Consider the following 18,006-nt stretch of genomic DNA (forward strand, 5'->3'; position numbering starts at 1 on the left):
CCTCCACGAGCCCGCACAGCTCCGCCCCCTCCACATCTCCTCACTGCAGGCCCCGCCCACTAGCCTAGCTCCGCTCCTAGCTTAGCCCCGCCCCCGGCAGAGAGGCCGTCCGCGCAGTGGCCCCGCCCACCAGACAAGCCCTGCAGTCTCTGCTCCGCCCACCGTCCGGTCCCGCCCACAAAGCCCTGCCTCTTTCCGGGCGCCTCCCAAGGCAGAAGCTGCCAGGGATCCCTGGGACACTGTCTCCTAGGGTGGAGCAGAAGTGGAAGAGGACAGTCTCGACCGCTAAGCTGATTCTGTACAGAAAGCACATGCAGAAACCTCTGCCTGTTCATATCACCCCCCTTCTCCCACGGTCTCCCCTGAAAACCTGCCAGCCAAGACCTTCTTTTAATTCGCATTCCTCTTTAATGCGCATAGTGCAGTAATTCTGCGCTACAGAGTGCCACTAAACCCATACGCGTGCATTTTTCCCTTTCTGCTATATTTGCTGGTCACGTATATCTCTTTCTTGGCGAATTTCCCCGTTGTCCTTCCCTTTTTCAGCAGTTTTCTTGATCCATACAACGTTGTCGCGGGTTTTCATTTGCTCTTGTTTATGGCTTTTTTTTTTTCTTTTTTTGCCAGTGTGCTTAAAAGCCCTTTCGTGGTTTCATTCAATCTTTATTAAACGTAAACCAATCAAAACCCAGTAGCGCTTTTTCAGACTGTTTAATAAAGCGGGGAATTGCTCACACTTCGTTATGGTCATGACTTTTGAAAAACTATCCGCAAGAAGTAGGTTCAACCGACCCCATCCCAGTTTTCACAACAAAGATTGACGTGGGTATTTAAGAACTCTCAAAATACCTGTTCACCGTCACACTTGATCATCTCTATGGTATCCTACGTTAACTGTTTAAGGAACGCAGTAGATTCATATACACTGATTGGGCAATTGTCCTACATGATCATGTAAAAAAAGACAAAACTGAGCATCGAGGAAACTGAAGGAGATGGTGTGGAGCATGGCTGATCGGTAGTCCACTTTTCCACCTGCTGCCAAACACAATTAAATAATTTTTTAGAGAAAGGGACTCACTCTGTTGCCCAGACTGCAGTGCAGTGGTGTGGTCATAGCTCATGGCAGCCTTGAACTCCTGGGCTCAAGCGATCCTCCTGCCTCAGGCTCTGGAGTAGCTAGGACAACAGATGGGGCTACAAATTCTATATCCATGAATACACCTTTTAAGGATGAAATGGAAATAAAGATATTTTCAGATGAAAGAAGATTAAGAGAATTTGCGAATAACAGATCTACGCTTAAAGAATGGCAGAAGAAAGTTTCCTAAACAGAAATAACAGAAAGATGATGGCACTTCAGGAAGGAAAAAGAACAATTGGAAAGAGTAAATATAGGGGTAAATATAATAGATCATCCTCCTTATGAGTTTTTAAAATGATGTTTGATGACTGAAGCAGAAACTATTATGTCATCTGATGTGATGCTTAGTATACATAGAGGAAATACTTAAAACATTTGTATTAAAAGTGAGGCAGGTAAATAAACCTAAATGGAAGTAAGATTTCTACAACTTACTGGAAATGGTTTAAAATATCCATGGTAGTAGAATGTGATGTTAATATGTATATTGTAATTCCTATTGATATGGTTTGGCTCTGTGCCCCACCCAAATCTCGCCTTGAATTGTAATCCCCATAATCCTCACATGTCAAGGGCCAGACCAGGTGGAGGTGATTCAATTATGGAGACAGTTTCCCCCATGCTGTTCTTGTGTTTATGAGTGAGTCTCAGAAGAGCTGATGGTTTTATAAGTGTTGGTGTCTGGCATTTCCCCTACTTGCACTCACTCCGTTCTGCCACCCTGTTAAGAAGGTGCCTGCTTCTCTTTTGCCTTCTGCCATGATTGAAAGTTTCCTGAGGCCTCCCCAGCAATGTGGAACTGTGAGTCAATTAAACCTCTTTCCTTTATAAATTACCCAGTCTCTGGTATTTCTTCATAGCAGCATGAGAACGAACTAATACACCTACAGTAACCACTGAAGTAACTATACAAAGACATATATTTTTAAAAAACACTATGGATAAATCAAAATGAAGTTCTAAAGAACGTTCAAGTAACCCAAAGGAAGTTAATACATGGAAACAGAAGAACAAGAAGCAAAATTAACAAAGAAAAAACATATAATAATATGTCACACTGAAGTCCTAATATATCAATAATTAATGTACATGTAAGTGGTCTAAGCATACCAATCAAAAGACAGAGATAGGTAGAATGGATATAAAACAAAAACCATGACTCAAGTATATCCTATTTATAAGAAACTCACTTCAAATGTTCTTAATTTTAAAGATTTACTCATTCTTAAGCATAATTTAATGTTCCCCATAAACAAACCATTTCCCCCAAAAACTATACATGATTTTATAATGGAAATAAATTTTAGAAATTGAACTTGGAAGCTCAAAATCTTACAACTGGAGAGGATCTTTAAGACCATCTATTTTAATATCCCCCCTCATAGAGGACTTATTTTAACAATATCCCTGACCAATGATCAATTTCCAGCTGGTGCTAGAATGATTAAGTGACAGGAACTTCATTGCTTCTTAAGATGGTCCATTCATTACGTCGAACAAAGACAGTTTCAATCCATTGGTATAAATTCTAAATTTTACACAATAGTAGGTTAACCCTTTAGCATGGTAGACTTTCAGACAGTTGAAGTAACACTCATGTTTCCTTACTAAGTATTTGTTCTCCAAATAGCAAACTTTTCTTTCAAGTGTTCTTCATAAGGTCAATTCCTTTATCATCTGCATTGCAGTCCTCTGGAAATATGCCATTTTATCAATGTTTCTCTTAAAATGAGGCACCTGCAATGGGACTCTATACTACATATGTGGGGTACCAGTTTTGTTTTATTTTTCTATATAGATGTTTGGCTTCAGAAAGAATGAGATTAGAATATGCTTATTTATTTACTAGTATTTATTTTTAACAGCTTTTTTTTGAGATATAATTTATATATCATAAAATTCATCCTTTTAAAATGTGCAACTCAACAGTTTTTAGGATATTTGCAAAGTTGTACAACCATCACCACGATCTCATTTTAGAACATTTTTCTTCCACAAAAAGAAACTCTGTATCCCTTAGCAATAAATCCCCGTTCTCCCCTCCCCCCATCCCCTTGTAAGGGGCTATTTTGATTTATCTATAGTGTTTCTTGTTTTTTTTTAATATATGTCTTTTTATGGTTACTTTAGTGGTTACTCTGGGTATTACAATATACATATTAACTTATCACAATCTACTGGCATGGACATTTTAAACCATTTCCAGTAAGGTGTAGAAATCTTCCATTTAGGGCTGTTTACCCTTCTCACTTTTAATACAAATGTTTTAGGTATGTCCTCTACATATATTGAGCATCACATCAGATGATGTAATAGTTTCTGCTTCAACCATCAAACACCATTTTAAAAACTAATGAGGAGGATGGTCTATATTGGCAGAAGTTAATATACATTCTATCTCATGGATTTGCCTATGTTGGACATTTCATATAAATGGAGCATACAATATATGGTATATTGTGAACTGGTTCTTTTACGTAGCAGAAAGTTTTCAAAGTTCATCATGTGGTAAATATCAGTATTTCATTTTTTTATGGCTGAATAACATTCAATTGCATAGCTAGAGCAAATTTGGTGTAAATCAAAAGTATCTGTGAGAGGTCCCAATCAACTTAGAACATTTATTTTGCCAAGGTTAAGGATGCATCTGTGACACAGCCTCAGGAGTTCCTGATGACATGTGTCAGAGGTGTTTGGGGTACAGCTTGGTTTTATACATTTTAGGGAGACATGAGGCATCAATCAATACATGTTAAGATGGACATTGTTTTGGGCTGGAAAGGCAGGACAACCAGCAGCAGGGGAGTGGGAGACTTCCAGGTTACATGTAGATTTAAAGATTTTCTGATTGGCAATTTGTTGAATGAGTTATTTTCAATAGAAAGGAATGTCTTGGTTATGAGAAAGGGTTGTGGAGACCAAGGTTTTATCATGTAATGAAGTCTTCAGGTAGCAGACTTCAGAGAGAATAGATTGTGAGTGTTTCTTATCAGAGTTAGAGTCTGTTCTATCAGTAATTCCAAAAGGGAGGAGGGTATAATGAGGTATTTCTGGGTCCCCCTTGCAATCATGGTCTGAATTAGTTTTTCAGGTTAACTTTGGAATGCATTTGGATGAAAGGAGAAATCCATTCAGATGGTTGTGTGGCCTAAGAATTTTATTTTTGGTTTATGATGGACGTTTGGGTTGTTTCCATTTTTTACTATTGTGACTAATACTGCTGTGAATGCTTATGTACAAATTTTTGTGTGGGTATATATTTTCATTTCTCTTGGGTATATAACTAGTGGTAAAATTGCTGGACTATGTGGTAACTCAATGTTTAACTTTCTGAGGAACAGCCAGAGGGTTTGCCAAAGTGGCTGTACCATTTAACAATCCCACTAGCAATGTGTCAAAGCTATAATTTCTCCACACCCTTGCCAACATTTTTTATTGCCTGTCTTTTGTATTGTAACATCCTGGTGGATGTGCATCTCATTGTGATTTTGATTTTTATGTACCCAGTGACTAATTATGTTGAGTATGTTGTTGTGTGCTTGTTGGCCATTTTTGGCACAATGATGTGCAACCATTACCACTATCTAGTTCCAAATCTTTTTTTATCACCCCAAACGATACTCATTAAGCAGTTACAACCCATCCTCTTTCTGGTCCTAGCTCATGGCAACCACGAATCTGCTTTCTGTCTCTTTAAATTTGCCTATTCTGGATATTTCATACAAATGAAATCATACAGTATGTGTTCTTTGTCATTAGCTTATTTCACTTAGCATAATGTTTTTGAAGTTCATCCATGTGGTAGCATGTCTCAGTGCTTCATTTTTTATGGCTGAATAATATTCCATTGTATGGATGTGCCAATTTTTGTTTATTCATCCATTTAAGGGCATTTGCATTGTTTCTACTTTTTAACTATTGTAAATACTGCAACTATGAACATTGTGTACAAGTATGTGTTTGAATGTTTGTTTTCAATTCATTTGGGTGTACAAGTGTGTGAATGTTTGTTTTCAATTCTTTTGGGTATACTACCTCAAGGAAAAATTGCTGGGTCATATGGCATGATACGGTTGGGATATTGGTCCCCTCCAAATCTCATGTTGAAATGTGATCCCCAGTTTTGGAGGTGGGGCCTGATGAAAGGTGCTTAGATCATGGGGATGCATCCTTCATGAATAGCTTAGTGCCATCCTCTTGGTGATGAGTGAGTTCTCTCTAAGTTCAAGCAAGATCTGATTGTTTAAATGAGTCTGGGATCTCCTCCTTCACTCTCTCTTGCTTCTGCTTTTGCCATGTGATGTGCCTGCTTCTGCTTCACCTTCCACCATGATTGTAAGCTTCCTAAGGCATCACCAGAAGCTGAACAGATGCAGGTGTCATGCTTGTACAAGCTGCAGAACCGTGAGCCAATTACACCTCTTTTCTTTACAAATGACTCAGCTTCAAGTATTTCTTGATAGCAACACAAAAATGTATAAATGCATGGTAATTCTGTATTGAACATTCTGAGGAAATGCCAAACTGTTTTTCACATTGGGTGCACATTGCTTCTCTCCCTTCACCTTAACCTCTGGAAGATCTCATCCAGTGAGAGACTTCCCCTTACATGCAATGTTGGGAAAAGAAAGAGAGATCAGACTGTTACTGTGTCTGTATAGAAAGAAGTAGACATAAGAGACTCCATTTTGTTCTGTATTTGAGATGCTGTTAATCTATGACCCTACCCCCAACCTTGTCCTTGCAAGAGACATGTGCTGTGGTGACTCAAGGTTTAACGGATTTTGGGCTGTGCAGGGTGTGCTTTGTTAAACTAGTGCCTGAAGTCCGTATGCTTGTGAAAAGTCATCATCATTCTCTTAATCTCAAGTACCCAGGGACATGTACACTGCCAAAGGTCGCAGGGACCTCTGCCTAGGAAAGCTAGGTATTATCCAAGGTTTCTCCCCTTGTGATAGTCTGAAATATGGCCTCGTGGGAAGGGAAAGACCTGATCGTCCCCCAGCCTGACACCCGTGAAGGGTCTGTGCTGAGGAGGACTAGTATAAAAGGAAAGAAGGCCTCTTGGCAGTTGAGATAGAGAAAAGCATTTGTCTCCTGCCTGTCCCTGGGCAATGGAACATCTCGGTGTAAAACCTGATTGTATGCTCTGTTTACTGAGAAAGGAGAAAACCGCCTTAGGGTTGAAGGTGGGATGTGCTAGCAGCACGCTGCTCTTTACGCTCTTTATGCATTAAATGCTGCTCTTTATGCACTAAAAAGGTTTATGGAGATGTTGCATATACATATCAAGGCACAGCATTTTTCCTTAAACTTATTCATGTCACAGAGATCTTTATTCTTATGTCTTACTGCTGACCTTCTCCCTAAGATGATCCTATTATCCTGCCACTTCCCTTTTTCTAAGATGGTAAAGATAATGATCAATAAATACTGAGGGAACTCAGAGACCAGTGTCAGCGTGGGTCCTCTGTATGCTGAGCGCCGGTCCTCTGGGCCCACTTTTTCTTCCTCTATACTTTGTCTCTGTGTCACATTTCTTTTCTCAAGTCTCTCTTTCCATCTAACGAGAAACAAGAAACGCCCACAGGTGTGGAGGGGCAGGCCACCCCTTCAATGCAAGTCATGTAAATGAAGGTTATTGTGTGCTATGTCCTCCTCATGGTCATATCTTTTTCTTTGATCAGCTCTGAAATCCCTCAAGCTCACTACACTGTTCTAGAACAGATTTGTTTTAGTGAGATATTAGTGAAATAGCCCTGGCTGGAGCATCTGCACCTCAACATGGCCCTGCACTCCAAAAAGTAACCCAAGCCTTCCTCTGACCCTGCCACTTTCATAGCATGCCATGTGCTCCAGCAAAGGGGCATGGCAGCTGGAGAGAGGAAAATGCCCCTGCTTCATAAGCAACTGGATATTGTTTCTTAATGAATTAGTATTTTGCATATCAGCCTGAGCTTCCAGCAGCTGTGCTGGGGCCACCGAGGCTCTGCCTGCCTACATCTGCCTCCTGCTCCCTGTATGGGGGAGTAGTCTGTGTTCTGGACAAAGGGATACTTTGCAGGTAGCTTTTAGAACACAATAGCCAGTGAAGTTTCTTCTGTCCAGCCACAGCAAATGGAGCCCTAGAGCCCTCCAACTTTCCAGTCAACATTGAGATTTAGAGGAAATATCACCCCGTGCCTCTCTTCCTTACTTTTCATTTCTTCAGTTTATAGTGCTCTTTCTGAAATCCTGGAATTCTGGCAGAAGCTGTGGAACTTCCATTTCCTTTCCAGCACTAATGGTTCCCAACCCAAGGATTCTTTGGAACCCAGAAGGTGGCCATTGCCACCCATCGAGAGAATAGTTTGTCATTTTATGTGTCTGTTTCTAATATTTTATTGAGAGTGAGAGAACAGTTCTCCCCTTTTTAGAATTTTAAAAAACATTTTTGTAAATGTATCAAAAATTGTTGCTCACTGGCTGTTAAAGCTCCAAATTCTTCAGTTTTTACACACTGAATTCTCTGTTTGTAGGCAGCTCTAGTTGTCACCTCGTCTGTGGGAGGATTCAGAATTGGGACCAAAAATTGTTATAGCCTCATTTATCTTCCCCAGGTACCATGTCAGCTGGCACACTCAGAAGCGTGGTGATGATGTCAGGTTTCTATCAAGTCATAAAATATTTCCATTGAAAGAGTCTGATTGTTGTATTCACGTTGCACCTTAGCTTTTTTAGCATCTTTAAATTTCAGCAACCATCCTGAAGATTAATTATCATCTAAAATCCAGCAATTTGAAAGGGTTGTGACTAAAAGGTTGTGACAAGTCTCTATTGCCTGTACTTGCAGTGAAGGGGGCTTGTAAGGAGGTGGAAACTGAGGCTCTAAGATAGGTTAGGTGGGAGTCTGTGAACTCAGTTTATTTGCATCCACAATCAGCATTATTATTTATTTATTTTTAAATTTCAACTTTTATTTTATTTTATTTTCTGAAATAGGTTCTTGTGCTGTCACCCAGGCTGGAGTTCAGTGATGCAATCTTGGCTCACTGCAACCTCGGCTCACTGCAACCTCCGCCTCCCAGGCTTAAGCAATCCTCCTGCCTCAGCCTCTCGAGTAGCTGGGACTACAGGCCATTGCCACCACGTCCAGCTAATTTTTGATTTTTTGCAGAGATGGGGTCTCACTATGTTGCCCAGGCTAGTCTTAAACTCCTAGGCTCAAGCAATCTTTCCACCTTGGCCTCCCAAAGTGCTGGAATTACAGGCACGAGTCACTGTGCCCAGTCTCGACTTTTATTTTAGATACACAGGGGTACATTTGCAGGTTTGTTACATGGGAATATTGCATGATGCTGAGGTTTTGGATATGCATCCTGTCACCCAGCTAGTGAGCATTGTATCCAACAGATTGGTTTTCAACTCACCCTTCTCCCTTCCTTCTCCCTCCCCCTTCTAGTAGTCCACAGTATCTATTGTTTCCATATTTATACCCATGTGTACTTGATGTTTAGCTCCCATTTTTAAGCTGGAACATGTGGTATTTGGTTTACTGTTCCTGTGTTCATTCGCTTAGGTTTGTGACCTCCAGCACCATCCATGTTTCTGCAAAGTAGCAAGATTTCATTCTTTTTCATGGCTGCATAGTATTCTATGGTGTATATGTGCCACATTTGTTTTATCCAATCTACCACTGATGGGCACCTGGGTTGATTCAGTCTATATGCTATTGTGAATAGTGCAACCATGAGCACATGAGTGCATGTGTTTTTTTGGTATAATGATTTATTTTCATTTGAGTATATACATAGTAATGGGATTACTGGGTTGAATGGTAGCTATTTTAAGTTTTTTGAGAAATCTCCAGACTACTTTCCACAGTGACTGAATTTATTTACATTCCCATCAACAGGGATAAGCATTCCCTTTGCAGCCTTGCCAGCATCTGTCATTTTTTGACTTTTTAATGATAGCCATTGTGACTGGTGTGAGATGGTATATCATTGTGGTTTTGATTTCCATTTCTCTGACGATTAGTGATGTTGAGCATTTTATAATATTTGTTGGCCACCTGTATGTCTTCTTTTGAGAAATGTCTGTGCATGTCCTTTGCCCATTTTTAATGGAGTTATTTGTTTTTTATTGTCAATTCAAGTTCACTATAGAGTCTAGATATTAGACCTTTCTTGGATGCATAGTTTGTGAATATGTTATCCCATTAGGCATGTTATCTGGTTTTTTTTCTCTGTTGACAGTTTCTTTTGCTGTGTAGAAGCTCTTTAGTTTAATTAGGTCTCATTTGTCCATTTTTGTTTTTGTTGCAATTGCTTTTGGGGACTTAGTCAAAAATTCTTTGCCAAGGCTGATGTTGAGAAGAGTATTTCTTAGGTTGTCTTCCAGGATTTTTACAGTTTGAGGTCTTACATTTAACTCTTTAATTGATTTTGAGTACAATTTTATATATAGTGAAAGGTAGGGGTCCAGCTTTAATCTTCTGCATATGGCTAGCCAGCTATCCCAGTATCATTTATTGAATAGGGAGCCCTTTCCCGATTGCTTGTTTTTCTCAGCCTTGTTGAAGATCAGATGGTTGTAGATGTGTGGCCTTGTTTCTGAATTTTCTATTCTGTTCCATTGGTATCTGTGTCTGTTTTTGTACCAGTACAAAAAGCCGTTTTGATTTCTGTGGCGATATAATATAGTTTGAAGTTGGGTAGTATGATGCCTCCAGCTTTGTACTTTTTTCCTAGGATTGCATTGGTATTCAGGCTTCTTTTTGGTTCCATGTGAATTTTAGAATTTTTTTTTTTTTTTCTAATTCTGTGAATAATGACATTGGCAGTTTGATATGAATAGTGTTGAACCTGTAAATTGCTTTGGGCAGTATGGTCATTTCTATGACATTAGTTCTTCTTAACCATTAGCATGGAATTTTAAAAAATTTATTTATGCTGTCTCTGATTTCTTTCATCATTGTTTTGTAGTTGTCCTTGTAGACATCTTTCACCTCCTTGGTTAGCTGTATTCTTAGGGATTTCATTTTCTTTGGAGCTATTGTAAGTGGGGTTATGTTCTTGATTTCACTCTCAGCCTGGACATTGCAGGTGTGTAGAAATGCTCCTGAGTTTTGTACAATGATTTTGTGTCCTGAAACTTTATTAAAGTGATTTATCAGTTCTAGGATCCTTTTGGCACAGTCTTTAGGGGTTTCTAGGTATAGAATCGTATAGTCAGTGAAGAGAGATAGTTTGACTTCTTCTTTTGCTATTTGGATGCCTTTTATTTCTTTTCCTTGCCTGATTGCTCTAGCTAAGACTTCCAATACTATGTTGAAAAGTGGTGGTGGGAGTGGGCATCCTCATCTTGTTCCAGTTCTCAAGGAGAATGGTTTGAGCTTTTGCCCATTCAGTATGAACCTGGGTGTGGGTTTGTCATAGAACCTTATTATTCTGAGGTTTGTTCCTTCAATGCTTAGTATGTTGAAGGTTTTCATCATGAAGGGAAGTTGGATTTTATTAAAAGCTTTTTGTACATCTATTGAGATGTTCATATGGTTTTTCCTTTTAATTCTGTTTATGTGGTGAACCTTGTTGATTGATTTGCATATGTTGAACCAGTTATGCATCTCAGAAATGAAGCCTACCTGATCATGGTGTATTAACTTTTTGATACGCTGCTAGATTTGGTTTGCTAATATTTTGTTGAGGATTATTGCATCTATGCTCATGAGGGATATTGGTCTGAAGTTTTCTTTTTTCATTGTGTCTCTGCCAGATTTTGGTATTAGGCTGATGTTGGCTTAATGGAATGAGTTAGAGAGGAGCCCCTCCTCCTTGATTTTTTTTTTTTTTTTTTTGGAATGGTTTCACTAGGATTGATATTAGTTCTTCTTTGCACATCTCATAGAATTTGGTTATGAATCCATCTGGTCCAGGGCTTCTTTTGGTTGGTAGATTCTTTATTACTGATTCAATTTCAGAAGTTGATATTGGTCTATTCAGGGTTTCAATCTCTTCCTGATTCATTCTTGGGAGATTGTGCACTTCTAGGAATTTATCCACTTCCTGCAAATTTTTAATGTGTATCCATAGAGTTTTTCATAGTCATCTCTCAAGATCTTTTGTGTTTCGGTGAGATCAGTTATAATATTGCCTTTGTCATTTCTGATTGTACTTATTTGGATCTTCTCTTTCTTTGTCTTTGTTAATATAGCTGGTGATCTATCAATCTTATTTTGTTTTTCAAATAACCAACTCTTGGTTTCATTGATCTTTTGTATGTATTTTTGCATCTCAATTTCATTAAGTGCTTCCCTAACTTTAGTTATTTCTTTTCTTCTGCTAGCTAGCTTTGGGTTTCTTTTTTTCCAAGTTCCTTTAGGTGCAAAGTTCGATTATTAATTTGAGATCCTTCTAACTTATAGCACTTAGGGCTATAAACTTTCCTCTTATTAACATTGCTTTGGTTGCATACCAGAGATTTTTGATAAGATGTGTCCCAATTTTCATAAATTTCAAATAATTTTTAAATTTCTTCATTAATTTTGACGTTCACCAGGGATTTATTCAGGAGTAAGTTGTTTAATTTACATGTATTTGTGTAGTTTTTAGAGATATTCTTGATATAAATTTATATTTTTATTGCACTGTGGTCCAAGAGCTTGGTTTGTATGGTTCTGATTTTTTGAATTTATTGAGACTTAGTTTTATGACCAAGCACGTGGTTGATCTTAGACTATGTTCCATGTGCAAATGAGAAGAACGTACATTCTGTGGTTGCTGGGTGGAGTGTTCTGTAGATGTTTATTAGGTCCGATTGATCAAGTGTCAAGTTTATGTCCAGACTTGTTGTTGTTGTTGTTGCTGTTGTTTCTGCCTTGATGATGTGTCTAATGCTATCAATGGGGTGTTGAGGTTTCCCACTATTGTTGCATGGTTGTCTACATCTTTTCAGAGGCCGAGAAGAACTTGTTTCATGAATCTGGGTGCAGGTATATTTAGGAAATATATATATATAATATATAATATATATATAATATATATATAAAATATATATTTTATATATATATATATCTCCAACATATATATCCAATGTTGGTGCATGTATATTTAGGATAGTTAAAGCTTCTGTTTTGATTGTACTCTTTATCATTATGTGATGACTTTCACTGTCCTTAATCTTTAATGGTTTAAACTCTGTTTATCTGATATAAGAATAGCAACTCTTACCCTTTTTTATTTTCCATTTGCATGGTGGATCTTACTCCACCTTTTTACTTTGAGCCTGTGGGTGTCATTACATGTGAGATGTGTCTCTTGAAGACAACAGATGGTTGGGCCTTGTTTTTTTATCCAGTCTGCCATTCTGTATCTTTTAAGCCATTTACATACAAGTTTCAAACTGATATGTTGGATTTTGATCCTGTCATTGTGATGTTAGCTGGTTGTTTTGCAGACTTGATTGCATAATTGCTTTACAGTGCCTTTTTAAGCTACATGCTTAAGTGTGCTTTTGTGGTAGCAGGTATTGTTCTTTTGAATCCATATTTAGCACTTTATTAAGGATCTCTCCTAAGATGGATCTAGTTGTACACTATTCCTTCAGTATTTGCTTGTCTGAGAAGGATTTTATTTCTCCTTCATTTATGAAACTTAGTTTGGTGGGATATGAAATTCTTGGCTGGAATTTCTTTTCTTTAAGGATGTTGAAAATAGGTCCACAGTTTCTTCTATTGTAAGGTTTCTGCTGAGAGGTATGTTGCTAGCCTGATGGGATTCCCTATGTAAGTGACCTGCCCCTTCTTTCTTTTTTTCCTCTTTCTCTTTTTTTTTCTTTCTTTCTTTTTCTTTTTTTTTTTTAGATGGAGTCTCGCTCTGTTGCCTAGGCTGGAGTGCAATGGCACGATCTTGGCTCACTGCAACCTCCACCTCCCGGGTTCAAGTGATTCTCCTGCCTTAGCCTCCTGAGTAGCTGGGATTACAGGTACCCACCACCACACCTGGTTAATTTTTGTATTTTTAGTAGAGATGGGGTTTCACCATGTTGGCCAGGCTGGTCTGTAACTCCTGACCTCAAGTGATCCACCCACTTTGGCTTTCCAAAGTGCTGGGATTACAGGCGTGAGCCACTGCACCCAGCCCTGCCCCTTCTTTCTAGCTGCCTTTAAGATGTTTTATCTGGCTGAGCACAGTGGCTTAAACTTGTAATCCTAGCACTTTGGGAGGCTGAGATAGGTGGATCACTTGAGCCCAGGGGTTAAAGACCACCAGCCTGGGCAACATGGTTAAATCTTGCCTCTACAAAAAAATGTACAAACTAGCTGGGCATGTTGGGATATGCCTGTCATTCCAGCTACTCTGAAGGCTGAAATCGGAGAATCGAATAAGCCTGTTTGACTGAGGCTGCAATGAGCCATGATTGTGCCACTGCACCTCCAGCTTGGGCAGCAGAGCAAGACCCTGTCTCAAAAAAAATTTTTTTTTAAAAATTTGCATTGACCTTGGTGAATCCAGTGACTATGTGCCTTGAGGATGGTTTTTTTGTATAGTATCTGACTGGGGTTCTCTGCATTTCTTGTATTTGTATATCAACCTCTCTAGCAAGATTAGGGAAATTTTTGTGGACTATATCCTCAAATATATTTTCCAAGTTGCTTATTCTGTCTCCTTCTCTTTCAGAAATGCCAATGAGTCATAGACTGGGTCTCTTTACAAAATTCTATATTTCCCAGAGGTTTTGTTCTTTTTTTCTAATTAATTTTCTTTATTTTTGTCTGACTGAGCTGATTTGATGAACCAGCTTTCAAGCTCTGAGAATCTTTCCTCAGCTTGGTCTATTCTGCTGTTAATACTTTTGATTATATTATGAACTTCTTGTCATGAATTTTTCAGCTCAAGAAGTTCAGTTTAGGTCTTTCTTAGAATGGCTATTTCATCATTCAGCTCTTGGATCATTTTACCAGATTGTTTGGCTTCCTTGGATTGAGTTTCAATTTTCTCCTGGATCTCGGTGAGTTTCCCTGCCATCCAGATACTGAACTCCATGTATGTTACTTCAGACATTTCAGAACTGTTAAGAACCATTGCTGTTGAGCTAGTAAGTTCCTTTAGAGGTAAGGGGACACTGTGCCTTTTTGAATTGCCAGTGTTCTTGTGCTGATTATTTCTCATCTGGGAAGGCTGGTGTTCCTTCAACTGTGGTGTAAGTTGAATGTAGTCATCTGGTTTTATTTCTCGAGGTTTCCAGAGGTCTAAGGCTCTGTACAGATTATTTGTTTTTTGTTGAATTCTTGCCCTTGATTCCTCAGGAGCGAGAGAATCAGTTTTTTGTTGTAGTTTGGGCTGCGATCTAGTAGATGGCACTTGAGAGCAATGGGCAGTAGACAGGCTCTTAGCTACATAACTCTTGTGTATCCTTGCATTTGCAGCTTTGTACTGTGGTGCGGGGGGAGAGAGGTGGGTGACCTCCTCACCAAGTCCACGCCTGGGCCTTGGGGGAGCCAACTGTGATCACTAGCACTATGCTTGTGATTTTGTTGTTGTCGTTGTTAGGTCTTTTGGGTTGCAGGGCTCCCCTGGGGAAAGGCCTGGAAGGGAGACAGGCCACATCCTTACCAGACAAGCCCTATGGAGGGAGGCATCCCTTGGCCCCACACCAGCCGGAAAACCCGTACAACTCACCTCTTTCAGTTTTCTGAGAGTGTGGGCTCCTCCTCTACTCAAGTACCAAGCACAGACCCCAGCTCAACACTCCCGAGCTGTGGGCTGCAGCCCTGGGGCACCCGGACCTGCTCATAGCTCCCTCCTCCAGATCCCTGGGGTTGGGTTCCAGGTGCACTGGCAGATCCAAAGTACTTCCAGCCTGCCAGGACACACTCAGGTGGAGCAAAGCACCCAGGCCAGGCAGTTGAGGCTGCACTGTGTACACATTCCTGCGGGGTGGCCAATCAGCGGCCCTGTGAGGGGCTGGTGGGCAGATAAGTCTGCAAGACAGACATGCCCCAGTCCCATGAGGTAACAGGCCCTGCATTCTTCCTAGTAGTTAGCTGAGACTAGAGCCTCTCAGAAAGAAGTGAGCAGCCCTCACGGGTGGATGCTTATGGCCAGGCTCCACTGGAGCTGTCCCATGCTCATAGTTCCCCAGCTTTGCATCTGCTATAGCTCCCTCTCTGTCTAATCTCCAGAGAGATTCCCCTGCCAGGCCAAACATCCATAGAGGGTGGGGTCCCCTGTAGCTAGGATCCCAGAGTTCTGTGGCAAGAGTGGGCAGTCCCAAAGTCCCTTCACTCACCTTCCCCAGGCACCGTCTGGGGCCGAGAACCAGCTATAGTGTTTGGCATCTGTATTAGTCCATTCTTGCACTACTATAAAGAACTATCTGAAACTGAGTAATTTATAAAGAAAAGAGGTTTAATTGGCTCATGGTTCTGTGGGCTATACAGGCATCTGTTTCTGGGGAGCCCTCAGGAAACTTACAATCGTGGCAAAAGATGAAGGGGAAGCAGGCACATTTTCACATGCCTGGCAGGAGAGAGACAGCATGAGCGGGGAAGCCACACACTTTCAGACACCCAGATCTCTTAAACCAACCATGCTGGCACCTTGATCTTGAACTTCCAGCCTCCATAATGGTGTGAAAATAAATTTCTGTTGTTTAAGACACCCATTCTATGGCATATTGTTATGACAGATGGAGTTGACTAAGACAACATGCCTTTCGTTCATTCACTTATTCGTTTATTTATTCATTCATTTATTCAACAAATATTTGTTGAGTATCTGCCACGCACTAGGCACTGTGCTATGTGTTTTGCTGAAGACACTATAAGGAACCAGACAAATGTGGTCCCTGCCCTCATGGAGCTGATTATTTAAAAGATACACATGAAAAAGATGATTATTTCAAGTTGTGAAAAGTTCCATGGAGGAAAAGTACAGAGCACTATAGGAACACATACTAGGAGATTAACTGGAGTCCTTTATAAGAGCAATGAGTTGAAAATAACCTGCACAACCATGTAGTGGAGAATGGTTCAAGAAATATCAATTCATCCACTTGAAGGTTAATTACAAAGCCATTTAAATGTCCTTTTGTAAAGTATGAGAAATTGCTGGTGATTTCATGTTAAGGGAAAAAATGGATAAAAATTTGTGGGCCCAATATGACTAAAACTATGGGAAGATAGAGGGAGAAAAGAGAGAGAGAGAGAGGTTAACTCCCCCCTCCTCCAAAATTTAGGCATAAAAGACAAAGAATGGAAGAAGAAATAGTAAGATGTAACTACATTTATTAATTCATTAATGATTTATTTTCTTTTTCTTCTGGTTGGGAACTTCTCTCATCCAATAAACCATAATGAATTATATACTTAATAATATATGTCATCTAAAGCAACAAATGCTATTATAAGTTTGGAGAAATGTTTGTCTAAACATTAGTAAAATATTTATTGGCAGAAGAGATTTTGTAGCTTTAGGAACACCATTTTACTACACAAACCCTAAATTATCAAGTTATTCACCTACAAGTTGTTGCTACAGCCTGAGCCCTGTCAACAGGTCACAAAAACAGGAAGAGGCAGAATTGAAATGAGATCTCGTGTCTTCCGAGAAATACCCCTTCTGTTAAAGAGCCATTCGTAACATTATCATAAGTAAGAACAAATAGTGTTTAGAAAGAAGGAAGTGAAATATTCTGATTTGGTCTGACTCACCTTGAAACCAGACTCTTTCCCTAGGTCTCCTGGAATTGCCGCCTACCTTACCTTTCTCTCATTCAATTATTCTTCAAATATTAATTGAGTACTCACTATCAGACAGGAGTTTTTCTAGGGCTTGAAGGCATGGCAGAGAACAACAACAACAAGAATAAAACCCTTGCCCTCAAGTTGCTGATGTGAAGGAAACAACCATAGGGAAAAAAGTCAGAGGAAATCCATGTGGAGTGAACAGTTATTGCAAAGGCACTGAGATAGATTCTCCCTAGTGATTGTTGATGAGGCCTTTGCTTAAGCCCTTCTTGGAGACAATATATATATGTGTGTGTGTGTGTGTGTGTGTGTATATGTATGTATGAAAATGATATAGATATACACATATATATACATATATACATACATATATACATATATACACATATATATGTGTGTATATATATCATTTTCTGCAAAGAAAGATGCACATTAGTAAGATAGGTGGATGCATAGGATGAGATAATACTCTGCAGTAGTTGGAAGCGAGAGACTAGATACACACATAGCAACATGGATAGATCTTTAAAAACATACAGAGGGAACAAAGTAAGAAATAGGATGAGATCTATGGCAAATCACCATTTTGGTAAAATGATAGTACATACATGAGATGTGGGAAGCCAGATTTTTCACTGCTGGAAAAAGAAATTATGGATAAGCAGGAAAGGAATTCAAGAATAAACCTCATGATGCTGGACCACTTTGAGTAGAAGGCTGAATAGAATGCATGCCATTTTATGAATACTTTTCCTATGGTTAATAAGTGCCTACTGTATGCCAGGCACTGTTCTAGGAGCAGGGCTGTTGGTGAACATTTAAGTTATTTCCAGTGCTTTGCTAGCACATGTAGTGCTGATGAGAACATGCTTGTACATGTCTGCTGATGCACATGTGCAAGAGTTTCTTTACGATATAGACCCATGAGTGGAATACTTAGTCAAAATGTGTATCTTCAACATGCACTAGCTAATTTCAACCTGATTTCCAAAGGGTCTGCGGCAATTATATACCTTCAATCAGTGGGTCAGAGTTTCATCACTACATCCTCCTTTATTATTGATATAATCAGATTTAAATTTTTGCCATGCTGATAGATTTGAATTAGTATGTCATTGTGATTTTAATTTAC

The sequence above is a fragment of the Mandrillus leucophaeus genome, unplaced genomic scaffold (genome assembly GCF_000951045.1).
Source record: "Mandrillus leucophaeus isolate KB7577 unplaced genomic scaffold, Mleu.le_1.0 Scaffold1032, whole genome shotgun sequence".
Classification (NCBI taxonomy): domain Eukaryota; kingdom Metazoa; phylum Chordata; class Mammalia; order Primates; family Cercopithecidae; genus Mandrillus; species Mandrillus leucophaeus.